Source organism: Nycticebus coucang, chromosome X (assembly GCF_027406575.1).
Source record: "Nycticebus coucang isolate mNycCou1 chromosome X, mNycCou1.pri, whole genome shotgun sequence".
NCBI lineage: Eukaryota > Metazoa > Chordata > Mammalia > Primates > Lorisidae > Nycticebus > Nycticebus coucang.
Window position 1 is genome coordinate 35,433,553 of NC_069804.1, and position 12,611 is coordinate 35,446,163.

Below are 12,611 nucleotides of genomic sequence, written 5' to 3' on the forward strand. Positions count from 1 at the left end.
TTTTACCCCTCCTTATATCTGTGCTTTTTCTAATACACATTTTTAGTGCCCTCCCATCTGAAGTGGGATGATCTGCCCTGTCCCTTGACTCTAGGATTAACAATTTGATTTATTTTGGCCAATGGGATGTTTTAGCCTGTATGAGCAAGCAAAAGCTTGAGATGAATTCATAAAATGGGGCTTGCTTTCTTGTGCCAAGAGAATATGTTCAGGACAGACTTCAGCAGAATAAACCACCTGTACAGCAGAGTCAAGGACACTGAGTTATTTTGTCTTAGGCCATAATAGATCAATGGATATGCAGCCAACTCCCAGACTTGTTAATGAGACCAAACATGATTAACCAACATCTAGGCCACCTCAGCTATAAACTTACAGTTGTAGACCACCAAGGATTAATTTTGGCACACATATCATTATGGCAGTAAGTAACAGATACAAATGATTATCTCATGTTATTCACACAATGAACCTGTAAGCACCATTATCATTACCATTGGACAAAAGAACACTGAGACCCAAAGAAAATTTCGGTAAACTGCCCTGGGTCACACATTACCAGAGAGCAAATCCTAAAGGCAGTGTTTGAAATTAGGAAGCCTAGCCACAGAGGGCATATTCTTTTTTTTTTTTTCCTTTTTTTTTTTCTTTTTTGCAGTTTTGGCTGGGGCCAGGCTGAAACCCGCCACCCCCACTTCCCACCCCAGTATATAGGGCCCGCGCCCTACTCCTTGAGCCACAGGTGCCGCCCTCAGAGGGCATACTCTAACCAGTACACTGAATGGCTTTGTTCTCATGAAGATGAAATGAGATTATTTTTGAAAGTGCTTCGTCAATGTTAAAGCACACTAAAAATATAAGGCATTATTAAGAGCCTGCAACTCCTGTTCAAAGATGCTATAAAATTCCAGCTAAGTTTTTTCTTTGTTTCATAAAAAAAGAAACCCCAGGCAAGCACTAGATGATTTAAAACGTACTATTCTTTGATATGCCAGTTACATAGGGAAAAACTGATAAATGGTGAAATTTAACGTGCCACCTTCCTTCCGAATCAGTGATAGACCACTGCTATTTCCTAGGCAACTACCAAGTAAACAGAAAAATAAAGCCACGGTTTTCTTAGTAAATGTCATTAAAAATAGATTAAGTTTACAGTAAATGTAATCTGTGGCATAGATCATACAGACAAAAATCCTGAAGGGGAAATGAAGGCATTAATAAGACATTTCTAATTTTATGAAGCGTTACACACATCAGACCACTGAACCAAAATAACCTCGAGGAATAGCAATGAAACAGGGCATTTATTCCTCAGCTTCCAGGAGGCATGCAAATACAAATGGTGCAAAACAGAAAGCTGATTATGCCTTGAAATTGGAATAAACATAAAAAAAAGTCTGGAGATGCTAATAGGCATTAACTTTTTGTTTATGAGGTGTGACTTTATTTACATGGAGTATTCTCTATGGACTTGAGTTTCTAAAATTCCATTTGATTTTTCATTTTTCCTATATTGAAATTTCCCAAAGTTATTCTTTTTTTAAAAACATTAAAAATAGAATACTACACTGGATAAAATGAGTAATGGGAAGCATGACTCTGGTGAAGTACATGACCTCAGCTGAGCAGGAGATGACCAAAAGAGGGAATTCTTGATTTGGAAGGCTTTTGTGTGCAGTATTCTTTTTTGAAAAGAACAAAAAATAATATGTAGAAAGACCCAGAAATTACACTTTAAAATTAGAGAAAGAATAAAGTGGACCTTAAAGGAGAAAAGAGAAGAGAAAAAAAGAGAGAGAATCCCCAAAGAAATGGATTAGAAAGAATAGGAAAAGAAGGTTCTTTTTTGGAAAGCAAACTAAAAGTTAAATGACTTAAACACAGCCTCTTATTTCATAAGTGTCTCCCCAAAATCCTGGCTTTGATTTAACCAGTTATTATTTTAATCATTTGCCTTTCTGATAATTGCCACCTCATTTTCTCTGTCCCGCTTTGCATAAAATGGGAATTTAGGGCGAAAGAGAAAGAACACACACAAGAGCTTTGCTTTGGATTGTCAGTATGTTTTCTAGTATTAAGCTTTGAACAAAAGCCATTCACTCATTCATTTGCTTGCTTATTTGTTAACTCAACAAATACCAACTGAATGAAATGATCACTCCTCAATGAGAGTTGACATATGCAAGTTCTACTTAAGTAAAACTGACTATGCTAAGTTAAAATTGGATTGTGCTTTTCTCCCCAACTACTACGTTTTAGTAACATTCTACCATTTTCTTTACGTGAAATTCTGTGATGCTTAGTCTCCTTGTACTAGATTTGGTCAGATGATATAACTTGGTATTTTTCCTGCTGAATTTTTTTCCTGCTCCATTTTTCTAGTCTGCCAATGGTTTTGTGTACTGTGACTATAATCCTAATAATCCTACAATATTATTATTCACAAATTCTATGTATTGTTAAAAGTCATTGCAAACAATTTAATAGGCCAGATGACTAAAATTTAAAAAAATAGAAGAAACCAGAAAAAATTGGCACTCTATAACATGGCCCCCAGGCATGCAAATCAGTACCACTTGGAAATATGTTAATTAAACATGTGAATTCCCTATTACCCATCAATTGCAGAATTGTGCCTACAGTTTTATTAAGGGACATATTCAAGAATAATCATAGTATCAATATTTGTAATAATTTGAACTGAGAGCAACCTATATGTCCAACTATCGTACAATGAATAAATAGTGGTATTTTAATATAATGGAAAATTATATAGCCATGAGAATGATCAAACTACAGTTATATACAGCAACATGGATAAACCTCAAGAAAATAATGTAAAACAAAACAAGAAAGACATAAAACAAATACAGTAGAACCTCTGTAAGTTGTCCACCCAAGGGACTATAACAAACTGGTCAACATAAGGAACTAGGCCTACTGTACTGACACATACATGTGATATATATCTGGTCTATGAAAATTAGGTCAATATAAGGAGGTGGTCACTGAAGGGAGGTGGTCAACTATGGAGGTTCTACTGTACTACATAAGTTTATTTTTCTAAGTTCAAAAAACAGACTAAATAAAATTGATACTTAGGAAAGAATAGTTACATGGTCAATTCTTTAAAAAGGGGAGACAAGGCGGTGCCTGTGGCTCAGTGAGTAGGGCGCCGGCCCCATGTGCCTGTAGTCCCAGCTACTCGGGAGGCTGAGGCAAGAGAATCGCTTAAGCCCACGAGTTAGAGGTTGCTGTGAGCCGTGTGACGCCACGGCACTCTACCGAGGGCCATAAAGTGAGACTCTGTCTCTACAAAAAAAAAAAAAAGGGGGAGACAAAAAAGGGTGGCGCCTGTGGCTCAAAGGAGTAAGGCACCAGCCCTATATGCCGGAGGTGGCGGGTTCAAACCCAGCCCCCGCCAAAAACTGCAAAAAAAAGGGGGGGGACAAAAAATGATTATATCTGGGGTGAGTGAAATGGAGGAGCAGTGATGAGTATGAGAGATCTCCAAGGCACTGACAATTTATTGATATTTGTTAAGGTTATATGGATGAGCACTCTAAAAAATCACTGAGTCCTAGTGTACACTTTAGCATATGTATTTTAGTTTACAACAAAAAGGCTTTTAATAAAAACACTAAACAGAATGGCATGTATGGAAGTACCTCGTCAAGACTGTCTTCTGGTTCATGTCCAGTCCTTAGCCAAAGCTACCATTAAACATTCGGATGGTTAAAATGGCTCCTTTTATACAGAGTAGATCTTTCCAACAATTTAAAGACTTACCTGATATTCTGACCATTATTATTTTGTAAATAAGTGATATGTTAGGTTGGATTTGCTTGAAAATGTATTTCAGAAGGTATGTAAGTAACTCTCTTACAGTAAAAGGTATTGAAACATCATGGCTAAGATCTATAAGACAATTGACTCTTCTTAAATCTAAGATATTTTAATCCTAACTAAGAGGTAATCATGGGGTGAAAGTCCTTTCATCACTTACAAATAAGAATTATTTCATTGATCTTAAAACATATTTTTCATACCTAGGAAATCAAGATGCATCTTATAATCAATAAATAGTGTGCTCAGTTTCTTTCAGCCTGGATTGAGGTCAACGTTTTCCAGAGAGAAATTTTGCTTGCTTTTGCCAGCCAACTTCAGGCACTAATCACCTGAGACCACTTTAAGTTAAAATTCTCTGCTTGAGGCTCGGCACCCATAACACAGTGGTTATGGTGCCAGCCACATATACTGAGGATGGAGGGTTGAAACCCAGCCTGGGCTAAACAACTGCAACAACAACAACAAAAAATAGCCAGGCACTGTGGTGGGCACCTATAGTCCCAGCTACTCAGGAGGCTGAGGCAAGAGTTTGAGGTTGCTGTGAGCTGTGACACTAAGGCACTCTACTAAGGGCGACATAGTGAGACTCTGTCTCAAAAAAAAAAAAAAATTCTCTGCTTGAGGCTCGGCACCTGTAGCTCAGCAGCTAGGGCACCAGACATATACACTGGAGATGGCAGTTTCAAACCCAGCCAGGGCCTGACAAACAGCAATGACAACAACAACAACAAAAATAGCTGGGCATTGTGGCAGGTGCCTGTAGTCCCAGCTACTTGGGAGACTGAGGCAAGAGAATTGCTTAAGCCCAAAAGTTGGGGGTTGCTGTGAGCTGTGACACCACAACACTCTACAGAGGGTGACATAGTGAAACTCAGTCTCAAAAAAAAAATTCTCTGCTTGAGGTGTTTTGGACTACACTGGTAGTGTGAATTTAGGCCTCAGACCTTCCCGATTACTAAATAGTTCTTCAAATTCTCTACCCAGTTCCAAGGTTGAGATATTGAGGTTCTCTTGCTATTTCTTTCTCTGTGGCCACTCAGAGATGTAGATGATAAGGTCTTACACTGAAGATACAGCATTTGGTATCCCAGTTATACTCAGGGAATTCCTATTAGTCCAACCCTCCATGAAATAAATCTTGGTTGTGTCTTTTCTTTCTTGTTTTACAATCAGTGGTGCCTTAGATTATATAAAATACAGGTTACAGGTAATTAGAGTTTGTTCTTTTTTTTAAAAGAAAATATTTAGCCTATAATTAGGAAAAATCAGATTGATTCTTACATATATCATTTTGTTTAAACATGCATTAAATTTGGTCAAATTCCTGCTATATGCTCTGTATTGTTAGAAAAAGTTGCAATAAAGTTAGTGAACTTACTTTGAGAACTGTAAGTCATTCTAAAATGTAACCATTATTTATATATTTCTATACTTTGTGTTTCAAATCTGAAGTATAATAAGACCCTAGAAGAAATCTAAGATTATACCCTTAGTCATGTCCTACTGCATTCTACAGTATTGGACCCATGTTGAAGATGCAATAGAACTTGATGAATGGTTAGAGAGCTAAAAAATAGACATATGAAAAACATTTGTAAGAAACAAACAAAAAATTCTGAAAATTGGTGTTTGTATATACGTGTGTATACCTAAATGCAAAGAAAAGATCAGTATCAGGACATGGGAGAAAAGATAGCATCTGAGTTGGTCCTCAATATGAAAATGTTTTGTCCTTGCCAGGATTCAATATTACAGAAGATTACTTGGGAGGAGATCGGGAATCCTATCTACAGTACTTGCTCCAACAGATTCAGTTCACAGCCTTAGCAGGTAATAAAAGAAGCCTCTGGACCATGTAAGGGATTGCCTGGGCATACCTAGGTGCATTGCCCATTTTATGTATTAATGCCAATCTCAAATAAATCACTTTTCGGGTCTTCTGTGGAAGGGAAGAAGATATTTCTGTCAGTAAGTGAATGGAGGATTACTGACTTGCTGACCTTACCTGACTGTGATAAAAGTTGACTTCTTTCCTTTCAGCAATACTTCAGAAATGGAAATTGCTCTTTTAAATGTACGATGTGAGAATGAAGTAGCTATTATTCCATAAATAGACGGTAGCAGAGGGCATCCCTTGGGAAAGAGAGAATTCTCATTGGGGTTATTTTTCTGAGACCTATAACTATGCATATATTTGCATTAGAAGACTGTGGATAAAGGAGGAAAGAAGTCTTGACCAGATGTGTTTTTAAGACACTATTCTTATTCCAGTAGCACTTAAATATAGTGTGTGAAATACAGTACTCCTAAATGCCTCACAGTGTTTGTTATGTTGATTCTTATATTATTTTCCTGACGGAGTCAGAAATTCAAAATTATTTTGTCCTGCGTTGTTAGATCCAGATAAGAATGGAAAATAATAAGGCACGTCTTTTCCCTTGACCCTGGAAATGTGACAGTTTCCTGATAGTTCAAGAACAAAAGGCGTCTGCTGCTCAGGCCATAGGAAAAGGAAATATTCTAAAGGATTAGACTTCTGATATTTGTGTCTGACAGTCTTTTGAAGGCCTGAGAATTTTAAACAAGTAAGAAAATTATGATGTAGAGTATTTAGTAATACCAAATACTGAAAGAACTAAAATAGCCTGTAGGAAGTCCCACCATGTTACTCAAATCTTTTTCTACTTATCAAGTTTTATGGGACCCTTCTTTCAGTAGCACAAGTTGTCAGAACCACTCTTTTGTCTCATGTTCTGAGCGAATGTGGCTTGTCTATGCAACTTGAAAATATTGTTCACAAGAAAGCAGGATGGCGTATTATGCCAATGGATGCTTCTGGTGATGAATCAATATGTCTCAAGGGCCTGAGGTCATCTGTTGTCATACAGAATCACAGAAAAATGTCCATCAAAGCTGAAATTCACATCAATCTATTCTTTTTTTTCTTTTGGAATTAAATAGGAGAGGGAAAAAAATAACCTCTCAAAGTGGATACTTTACTTAGCCTGTGGATGAAAGCTGTGGAGATGACAGATAATTTGATTGCCTATAAATACATTGCAATTAGAACTAAGAAAATCATCCTACCACATATTTAAACACCAAAATATTTTTGGTTTCATTGCAAGAAAGAACCACCCTTCCTTACATTGAAATATATATCACAACAGTGGATTTTCATGAACGAGTCATGATCTTTTCTTAAAATACAGACTTGACATTAAGAGAATACAATAGCAAGAACAGGGGATTTTTATTTCCTTTCTCTTGTTTAACTCTAAATTAAATTGAGAACACCAAGGTGCAGATTAGATACTGACCTTGAGTTCAGTTGTCCATACTTGTGTGTAATTATTTTTTCATATGTGGAACACTATGTTAGCCAAAGGATGATCCAAGAATAATTGTAACTATTAGATTGACTTGCTTAAGCAGTCATGTAGGCCAGGTCTCTAGAGGAGTTGGATCAGTCGAATCTTTGCCCAGAGTCAATTAATATGTCTGCTCCCACGTGCTTGGTTCTACCTGGGCTTGATTCATCTGAGCCCAAAGCAGCATTAGAGTGAAGGCAATATGAACCCCAGTTGATACTGTTATGTGTGTGAGGTACTTACTACTTTGAAATCCTCATAAGAATCCATAAGCACAAAGAAATAGGCAAAACCAACAGGACTAACATTCTTGGAGAGCATATATGAATGGTGCTCTCCATTTAGAGCCAATGCAGAAAGCTAATTACCAAGAAAGGGTAGAAACTACCAGAGATTCTGGGATGGCTTTCATGCCATCTGGTAATGATTGATTTCCCCCCTTAGCACATAACTTTGATCCTGGAAAAAATAAACAAAATGGAGAGTTAACACTAAAATGTTTTCACTTGGTTATATTTTACTGTGTATAATATAACTCAGAGAAATTTTTGACAGGGCAATAGAGTATCAGGCACTCTGGGATGGAATGGGGAGTTCGTCAGGAAATCTTCACTTACTTTTTCAATTCTGTTTTTGAGAGTTAGTATAACCCGAATATTGAAACTTTTAGAAGAGTCTTTCTTAAGGTTCTCTTGCATCCAACTGAAACTGGCTTAATCAAAATAGGAAGTTACTGGAAGGGCACAGTTATATATCATGCAACATAAGGCAGCTTGGCCTTACTAGGAACTGAGATCACCCACTCTTTCACTTTCTCTAGGTTTCACATGATTCCTCTTGACTATTTATCTCTGTATGTATATGTATGAATGTATGTATACACACACACACAGAGTTTTATTCTTAGTTTGCTTTCTTCGCATCTCTGCACACACCCTAAAAGCTCATAGTTTATGTATTTTATTACTAGCTACACACAGAGAACAATTTCAAATTAATGAGCAAGAGAAACAGAGGGGGCTAGCTTAAGGCAGGAGCCATCTCTAATCATCTCTGACCAAGGGTGTCGAGTTGTGTGGTGCAAATATGGCCACCTGCCAAATGCTCTATTGTTCTCAGAGAAACCATTATGGATGGAGCATAAACTCCGTAGCTAATCAGTTACATTAACCAATCGGGTTTCTACTCTCTCTCATATCTGCAGAATCTTATTGCATGCAATTATGACTAAATGGCAGCACGTGGAAGATCCAACTGTTTAATCTCCTTTTCCTAATAGCTAATTTTCTTCATTCCTTACTCTGACTTCAACTTTGTATTTCCGTAAGTTCTAAAAAGTTCTAAAAATGTTCCCATTCCGAAATAGATACTATGTAAACCCTTCAAAGTATATAAATGCATGGAATAGGCACATGTTTATACTTACAAATCAAAACCAGGCCAACTGTAGGAAAATAGCATATTATGTGAGCTTTCTCCCTCCAAACAGCACACTGAAACAAGTCTAACTAGAGACAAATAGTACTTTTGGTTTGAATGGCATAAGAAAGCGTAATTGTTGTCTCATTTTGCTGAGCATTTCTGATTCAAAGATGTCATGCAGTCATTGGCAGCAGTAGGTCGTTGTGTTTTGGATCATACTTAAACTTCCCAAAGCTCAAATGCCTGCCTAAATATGTACTGATGTTTATTGACTGAGACAGGATAAAATTTATTTTTATCCAACCGTGACCAGTGGGGAAAGTATCTTAAAGCCATTTGCGTCCTAAAAGTTAGCTGTGAGAAACATGCTAAACATTGAGGTTTACACAGAGATTCTGAGCAATGGATTTTGTAAATTCCTTTTCATTAGAAAGCATTTTAAAACATAAATGTCTTCAGAGAATATAACTGGAAATTACTTAATAAACACCCTGCCTCCATAAGGATTTCTACAGTGTCAAATTTATGCCAGTATGTTCCGATGGTAAACAGCATTCATAGCTTGGACTTGGATGATAAAGACACTTTTCGTGATTTCATTTTTATTTTGCTCCTTTCACGCACACAGCATGCCTCAAATAATTAACACAACTATGAGGCTAGATGTTTAAGAAGGGGAATTACCTAAAAGTTAAAAATAGAACAACTTGTGCTTAATGTCAAAGGTTGTCATATTCCCATTGGTCATTGATATGGACCAAGAAGGACCTACTCTACAAAATGCTTTGCTATAGCAGAAACTTGCCTGGGAGAGGCTGTCAAGGATGATAGCATTCTTGGCCCTTTTAGTTAATGTACAGTATCAAAGACCTGCAAAGTAGAGGTTTCCACTCAACACTTAACTCCCCATGCATAAGAATCTTAAGAGAAATTGTCTCCTGCTCAGACTTAAAACAATTTCTTCAAAATTTTCCTTGTAAACTATATTTTTATTAAAAAATTAAAGACTGTACAGATGATTGATATTCATTTTTCCTTTATAATGATGGATTCAAAGCAAACTAAAGGGCAGCCTACAGTATTATCATCTTTTATATGTCATAGTTTAAGTTTAACTCTCCATGACTGCCTCTCATCTATAGTATAAGAAATGCCTTCAGGTCACGCACAGACATATCTTCATCCAGGTAAAAATTAGCACATACATAATAATTTTTTAGATCAGATTTTCTTCATTAATCCTTGCCACATGCAAGATTGAGGTATTAAGGTTTCTGGTGGTTTAATGACATTATTTTCCAGTACTTGTTCCAAGGTCCTTTCATAATTATTTCCATGAAGTCATTGAACTTGGAAATAATTGCTTGCCAAAACTGAGTTTCTCTGGTGAACCACTCAAAACAGCTTTAGTTTTACAAAGAACACCATTCTTTGTGTGCTGTTAATCTTGGCTTAGAAAGACCACATATTATCATTCCCAAGTGAACAGTTCAGCTCCTGTTCTCTTAGTTATACTTTGGAACCACTAGACTTCCAGAATATAAATCTGTGAGTCACCTAGCGGGTGACTCTTTGAAAACAGATTTTCCAAGTATAGATATATGAACTCTCTGCCCAGGACACCATTCAGAAGTTGTTAGAAATGTGAGAACTTCCCAAACAGTTGCCAAACCTGCCTTATGTAGTAAAAACTGTTGATATTTTATTATGTAGTTTTGTCAGTCTGATTTTTTTTCTTTTGCAGTTTTTTTTTTTTTTTGGCTGTGGCTGGGTTTGAACCCACCACCTCCAGCATAGGGGGGTGGTGCCCTACTCCTTTGAGCCACAGGTGCCGCCCTGATTTTTTTTTTTTTTTTTTTGAGACAGAGCCTCAAGCTGTCGCCCTGGGTAGAGTGCTGTTGCATCACAGCTCACAGCAACCTCCAACTCCTGGGCTCAAGCGATTCTCCTGCCTTGTCTCCCAAGTAGCTGGGACTACAGGCACTCGTCACAATGATCAGCTATTTTTTGGTTGCAGCCGTCGTTGTTTGGCGGCCCGGGCTGGATTCGAACCCGTCAGTTCAGGTGTATGTGGCTGGCACCTTAACCGCCTGAGCCACAGGCGCTGAGCCTATCAGTCTGATTTTAACTTGACATTAAGTTGCTATGACACCATGTCCCAATACTTGACAAAGAAGCTTAATTACTCAAATAAATTAGTGCTTCCTGTGAAAATACTCCTAAGTACTCAATTCTAATATTTATTTATTTATTTATTTAGAGTGTGGTAGCGTCACAGCTCACAGCAACCTCAAACTCCTGGACTTGCCTCAGCCTCCCAGTAGCTGGGACTACAGGCACCTGCCACAACGTCTGGCTATTTTTTTTTTCTTCTTTTTGTAGAGACAGAGTCTCACTGTACGGCCCTCAGGTAGAGTGTCGTGGCGTCACACGGCTCACAGCAACCTCTTAACTCTTGGGCTTACGCGATTCTCTTGCCTCAGCCTCCCGAGCAGCTGGGACCACAGGCGCCCGCCACAATGCCTGGCCATTTTTTGGTTGCAGTTTGGCCGGGGCTGGGTTTGAACACGCCACCCTCGGCATATGGGGCCGGAGCCCTACTCCCTGAGCCACAGGCGCCGCCCCGTCTGGCTATTTTTTGTTGCAGCTGTCATTGTTGTTTAGCTGGCCCGAGCTGGATTCGAACCTGCCAGCCTCAGTGTATGTGGCTGGTGCCATAACCACTGTGCTATGGGCGCCAAGCCAATTCTAATTCTTATTTGCTCTCTTAATCTTATCTCATTTAACATCACACTTCCAAAAAGCTATTAACAGAAAGTCAGAACATGAAAATTTGATACAGGTATTCAGTGGATTAATCTACAGAATATAAAATAATTTTACTATCAATTTATTTTCTAACCAAAACGACTTTAAAAACATCAAAATGGAACTTTGTGTTGACGTAGAATGGACCTGACTTTATAAAACAAACTGCTAACAGGCTATACTGAGTATGTACATTATGGAAAAGTAAGTTGAAATTGCTTTTCTGTTTTCTGTTAACAACGAAACCTCTGAAGGCAAAAGATTTTCCCTTGTCAAATCCTAGTGAAACTGTCTCCAGGTCTTCCAAATTCAGAGAAACTGGGTCATGGATAATTACCAGGCAAGCCATGTTTGTAAGGGTGATTTGCTCATGAGAATTTGGTATAAAAATGAAAGCACTTATAATGAAAATGTAATATATCAAATGAATTTTGCTATTTCATCAAATAAGAATAACACCACTGAAGATGATAATTTTTAAAATGACAGGAAAACTATGAAAATGATAGTATCTATAACTTAAATATCTATACTTTTGAAAATGTGATATTAAATTTATCACAGGCTTACAGTTGATTTACAGTATTTTCTTGGCCAAAACTATACTGTGAAGCTCTCAAAACTGGAAGGTTTATATGAGAAGAAAAAAAAATCCATGATAAATATATGTACTTTATATTCAAACTGATTTTATCAACATGAAAATGTTTGCTCAATTGCCTATGGTTCTACTTATAGCATCAAGAAAATTTTCTAGGCCAGTTGCGGGGGCTCATGCCTGTAATCCCAGCACTCTGGGAGGCTGAGGTGGGCAGATTGCCTGAGCTCACAGGTTAGAGACCAGCCTGAGCTAGAGCGAAACCCTGTCTGTAAAAATAGCTGGGCATTGTGACGGCACCTGTAGTCCCAGCTACTCGGGAGGCTGAAGCAAGAGAATGGCTTGAGCCCAAGTGTCTGAGGTTGCTGTGAGCTATAATGTCACAGCAGTCTACCAGGGGGCAACAAGGTGAGACTGTCTTAAAAAAAAAAATTTTTTTTTTCTATCATATGCACAAGTGAATTTTATTACGTCTGATTTAAATTGCTTTGCAAGTATACTCACCATTTAAACACATCAAAGGGTGATGTAAATTTGGCCTTTTATCAATTTCTTCACATACA